Source organism: Tupaia chinensis, unplaced genomic scaffold (assembly GCF_000334495.1).
Source record: "Tupaia chinensis unplaced genomic scaffold, TupChi_1.0 Scaffold000179_1, whole genome shotgun sequence".
NCBI classification, from domain to species: Eukaryota; Metazoa; Chordata; class Mammalia; order Scandentia; family Tupaiidae; genus Tupaia; species Tupaia belangeri.
Window position 1 is genome coordinate 2,667,444 of NW_006159654.1, and position 5,918 is coordinate 2,673,361.

The window sequence follows — 5,918 nt, forward strand, 5'->3', positions numbered from 1 at the left end:
TCCCCTCTAGCCCCGGCCGCCCGCCCGGCTGCTTTCTACAGCCCAGGCCCTCACCGGCCCGCACACCCAATTCCGCTCGCCGGGCCGAACCCCGAGAACCACACCGCGAAAACCTGTAGAGGGCTCAAGGGAAGGCGGAACAGCAGGCCCACAAAGCCAAGCGGCTCGAGAGAGTTTCTTGCCTGGTGTGAGCTCTCCTCAGAGTCCCGCAGCGCGGCCGGATCTGACAGAGAAGCTTCCTCCCCAGGGCTCCGGCGTGAACTGGTTTATCGCTAACGCAATCCTCAGCCTCTTGTTTTGCAGAGTTCTCCGCGCCACGGCAACTTGACCAGCCCGGCCACAGGCCACACCCACGCCTCTCTAATTGGCTTTCACGATTATTCAAACGCGGAGAGTCCCCGCCCTCTCGCCAAGACGGCTTTCGATTGGTCGGTGTCTCACTAGACCCACCCCTCCAGCCCCAGCCTAGCAGGTTCGGTGGGTCTCCCAGGTCGTTAACTCCTAGACCCGTTAGAACCGGTCAGGAGAGGAATGCACCGCTCGATCCTGATTGGCGGCGGGAAAAGGGTTTGAAAAATGGCGGGCCTGACGCTGACTGGCTGAGGTCGTAAACAGGGGGCGTGGCTGTTCCGAAAGGGACAGCCCCGCCAGATTTAAAAATATGAAGTCGGGAGTTTAGGGGTTGTTCTCTCAAAGTCTGAGCGGCCACGGCTCAGGCTACAAAAGCCTGCCTACCCCTCTTCCGACCGCCGCTTAGTCCAGTCACTCCCCCGCCCCAGCCCGGCCATCAGCGTTGTCTCCTGGGGCTGTGGTCGCTTTGCTCGGGAGATCACTCACAATCTCCCCTGCGTACTCCAAGGAATAACGAATGGGCAGAGACGGGGTCTGCCGCGGGGACCGACTGCTCAGCTGCTCCCGCGGTGAAGACAAGGCGGGGAACCTCAGAGAGGGCGTACGGGGTGCGGGCGCACAGCTGTTCCCGCCTCTCCAGAGGTGTTACAAAAGCTTCTCTGGAGTAAGGCGCTTCCCGCCCAGGGAGTTGCCCTCAAGAGGTCCCTCCCTCCTTCCTTCCCCCTTTGTCTCGGTGTCATCCGCTGGGAGGTAAACAAGCGCGCCCTCGGCCTTCCGAAGCGGCGGAGGCAGCGGCCTCGCCTGGGCCCGCCCCCTCTGGCTGGTCCCGGGTTCCAGGCTTGCTCCTGGCCCCGCCACCTTTGGAGTTTCGGGCCCCCATGTCCCATCTACAGTCCGCGCTGGGAAGTCAGATCCCTGGCGGCTACTGCACTTTGGGCAAGGCCTCGCCTTCACCTGGGAATTCAGTCCCGTCCATCAAGTGTGATAGTTTTAAACACTGAAACCCCAAAAAAGGAATGGGTGACTCCCACGTCCTGCTGCATATATTCGCCAAACTGCTGACAGCAACATTTTACCGACTCCTCCCAGCCCCGGTTAAGAACTGCCTGTGTAGTGTGCAGTGAGAGTGCACCAAAGCCGCCTTACCTTCCCACATATCAGCGTCACAAAGCTGCCTTTCCCAAGGTAGAAGGACTTTAACTGACATCTGGGTATGCCATTTCCGTGCTGTATTTAGTTCTGAGGGTCCTCCCCCCATTAGTGTCTCATATGTTGCACTGGCAGTTTCAACAGGTTTTTAAATATTCTCTTACTTTTTCAGTAAGTTAGCGGGCATTTGTTTGGCTTCTATATATAGTAATCATACTCAATCCGTGCTTTAGAACCAGCAGTTACTTATCTAGATTTACTGATAAAAGCTAGATTTTTAAAAATGCTTTTTCCTTGGAAATGGACAGTAGTTGCCCAAGATTGTGAATTGTACACTTTAAAAATAGTTAAAATATTATAGTAACTTTTATGTACTTTTTACCACAATTAAAATAATAACGTGGCCGGTTATTTTTCCAAAAAGAAAATTTTTTTTTATATTTAAGGGTCCCAGATTTTTATTAATTATAATCCTTGGTGTATAACATTCTTGTATCTGCCTGAAGCTTCTGTATATACAAAATCACAACTACAAGTGTTCTTAAAAGCACACAAAAATTCCAATTGACAAAGTAAGTCATACAACATTATCCAAATAGCAGTAAATAGTGAGATCATTAATGTATTACACTTTTTAAATGTGTTTTTAAATTTTATATTTTAGGCTAGATTCTCTTTAAAGAACTATGGCATAAAATAAATTATTCTTGGGAATGGCAGGTGGTGTGGTGCTTAAGGTGCTGCACTCCCACAGGTGGACCATGATTCAAGTCTCGGACCTGGTGGCTTGGTTTCTCATTCCCTATTTCTCTCTCTCTCTCTCTCTCTCTCTGATCAAATTGAAGAATAGTAATAAATAAGTAAAATTAAGTAAATAATTCTTTTTATAAATAAATAAATTATGCTTATATAAAAATGTGGGCATTTATTCAAGAACTGCTTATTAAATATTCCAAGCATAAAGCATAGCAGTAGAAATATAAAGATGAAAAATAATTTCCTATGCTCTCAGAAAATTTACAGTTCATGGGATGGCAGGTGGTGCAGTGATTAAGGTGCTGGACTCCCACTTGGCTGACCATAGTTCAAGTCCCAGATCTTGAGATTTGCTTTCTCACTTTCCCTTTCTCTCTCTCTGTGTCTCTCTGGTCAAATTAAAATAATAAAAATAATAAGAAAATTAAAAAAAAAAAAGAAAATGTACTTTACAGAGGGAAATAAATGTAGGAAACAACAGTACAAGGTAATTGTCAAAATTGTTTAGTAATTTTCACCTAAGACTATAGGAAGGTAGAAAAAGCCTTCTATGAAAGCAACATTTGAATATAGCTGGAATGGAAAATGTTAAGCAGAGAAAGAAAAAAAAACAAACAAACAAGAAATGGGGAAAGGCAAAAAGGCCTTTGAGAAAGCCTGAATTGTTTGGGGATCAACTAGACGCTGATTATTATAGGAGCTTATTAAGGTGTGAGTGAGGATGATACTGGGCTGGCAGTTTACAAAGAGTTCAGTCTTTATTCTACAGGCAAAGAACCCCTGAAAAATGTGAGAAAGTAAAATAATTAGTGGTCCATGTTATATGGCGTCTTTGGCATGGTGTAAATGATTGCAGGTTCATACATTAGAAATCAGGGGATCAGCAGTTGGTGAAATGACTATTTAGCTAGACTTCCATATAGTTGACCACAGTTCGAGTCCTGGACCCAGTGGTTTAAACTCACACCGAGTGCATGTGCATGCGTGCCCAATCTCAAGAAGAGAATGAAGGGATTGCACCGTGGATGCAGGGGATGCACCCCCATCACTGGGAGGTGATTTCTCGCTTTCTGTTTCTGTCTCTGTCTGTCTTTCTGGCAAGCGCACATGCCCTATAGCAAAAACCTTTCAAAAAAAAAAACAAACAAAAAAAAACAACATTAGAAATCAGTTTACTATGTTCATTCTTTTCTACTGCTCCAAAGTTGTAGTCAGAATAGGAACGAAAATAAGTATGAGTCAGTTATTTACATATAATCTCTCACTGCTGGTTAACCTACTTTTCAATGTTCACTAAAGTTTTACATCACTTGGGAATTGTGTGTTGTTTGGATAACTTAATAAAATGGCTTTTTATTAAAGCTAAAAATAGATGCTAGACTCACTTAAGAATTATTGATTGATACGAATTGCGCACTTCCCCCAACTTTGTATTTTGAAATCCTAACACCCAATACTTCAGAAGCTTTGGGGATTTTTGTTGTTTGATTGTTTGCTTCGCTTGTTGTCGCCGTTGTTTGGTTTTCATTTGTTTCTTTCGTGAGAGAGACAGGACTCCTAACAGGGTCTTGTCATACCTCAGTCCTTCCCCAGCCCTCCAGCCAGCCAAGATCATGGGCTCACATGAGCATACAGGCTGTGCTCAGGTGGGCCAGGGAGCCAAACCTCAGGCCTTCCCACATGATTCCAGCATTGTGCAGTAATATCCTACTGCCTGTACCATCCGGCCTGGGCTAGAAAATGATCTTATTTGGGAATAGGGTCATTGTAGATATAATTAGTTAAAATGAGCTCATCCTGCAGTAGGGTGAATCTACAATCCAATACGATTGGTGTCCTATAAAAAGGAGATACTTGGACACAGAAGTAAGCATAAAGGTAAGATGATGGAAAAAGATGTGGTAATGCACGCGCCCTATAGCAAAAAAAAATCTCCAAAAAAAAAATGATGCAGTAAGAAAAGAGTCATCAGCGAGCCGAGGAGAGAGGCTTGCAACAGATCCACCCCTTATATCCCTCAGAAGGAGGCCACCTTCTGATTCCAATTTCCATTCTTTCTTCATCACAGCAAAGAAAAAGAAGGTAGCTAATCTACTTTTACTATCACTGCCGAACTTCACTCTCATGGTGTATTTCCTGCCCTAGAAGTAATGTTGAGAAACATGGTAATATAAGTTAAATAAGGCTTTTAACTGCAATCTGTATATTTAGTTGTTGGATACAGACAGCCCTAGTTTTTATGAAAAAATATATACAGAATATAATAGCATAAAACAATCTAGTTCTACAAGTTTGTATTAAATACATACACATAAAATATTGAGTCCTTGTTCACTGTACTATAAATTATTTGGCATACTACTTTGATTTTTTTCAGAAAATCCAATGCTGCTTAAAGAGATTGTACTAAGGACAACTGTGATGGTGCAAAGGTAAGGCAATGTTCCATGATGCCAAAGCTACATGTTCACATGCAGGTTTGCATCCTGATGTCAGTTTCTCTGGACACAGACACACTGGACTCACGCATGTACCTGACCTCCTGGCTAGCTGAGGCTGGGGGTGGATTGTGGCATGAGGACCCTATTGAAGTCTTCCCTTTCTCTATCTCATGGAAGAGAAAAATAATCTTTTAAAAAATGGTGATATTGAGACCAGCAGCTGTAATTGTTACATTATTGGACCCCCACATAGTTGACCATGGTTCGAGTCCTGGACCCAGCAGCTTAAAACTCATGCCACGCACATGTGCATGTGTGCCCAAAGTTTAAGAAAAGAATGGAGGGTATAGAAGTGTGGCCATCCCCTGTGGGGAATGATTTCTTGCTTTTGGTCTCTCTGTCTTTCTCTCTGTCTCTGGCAAGCACATGTGCCCTATAGCAAAAATCTCTCCCCCAAAAAAAGGTGATACTAAAGGTCTTTTTCATTGTATTTATAATATTGTTATAGTTTTAAATAGCAAAATAAGTTTGTATTTACAAAAGACCTTTAAAACATTTTTTTAAGAATACGTCAATTTTATATATTCTAAAAATAATTTCTTAAATTTGTTTCTATTAAAATGATGCTGGGACCAGCAGTTAGTGTAATAGCTATGTTGCTGGACTCCCACATAGTTGACTGCGGTTCAAGTCCCGGACTTGGTCGCTTAAACTCACACCAGGCACATGTGCGTGGGTGCCCAAGATCCTGAGAGGAGAATGGAGGAGAAGGGATTGCAGCATGGCCATCCCCCCGGGGGATGATGTCTCGCTTTCTGTCTCTCTGTCCTTCTGGCGAGCACATGCGCCCTATAGCAAAAACCTCTCAAAAAAAAAAAAAAATGCATCACCTTTCTATAGATGACAAAGAGGAAACTATTTCATGTTCTTCATTTTTTAAATGTTTAAATAAATGCCAGTGGCCCAGTTGATGGTGGCACAATTGGTAGGGCACCACCTTGCATGCCAGAGTCACCTGGGAAGGCCCAGGGTTTGGATCCCAGGTCAAAGCATGCTGGACATACCAGCAATCCTAACTTGCTGGAAAGCTGGGCAGAGGGCGGGATGGTGTGGCAGGACCCTTGACTGGATGCTGTCAGGCATCCCTATTTCTTTCTCAATAAAAAATTAAAAAATGAAATAAAAATAAATAAATAAAGCTGGCCAATTCCTTGGCCTGAT

The 5,918-nt window shown here is 43.9% G+C and overlaps 1 protein-coding gene across 1 annotated transcript in view; it reads right to left on the bottom strand.

Moving 5' to 3' along the window:
- Positions 1-345, bottom strand: part of HMGB2 (high mobility group box 2) — a 3,562-nt gene extending 3,217 nt beyond the window's left edge. The window contains exon 1 of the mRNA XM_006146466.3: positions 183-345. The gene's annotated coding sequence lies outside the window, so the exon portion shown is untranslated. The remainder of the gene's footprint in view (positions 1-182) is intronic.
- Between the last annotated feature and the right edge of the window lie 5,573 nt (positions 346-5,918).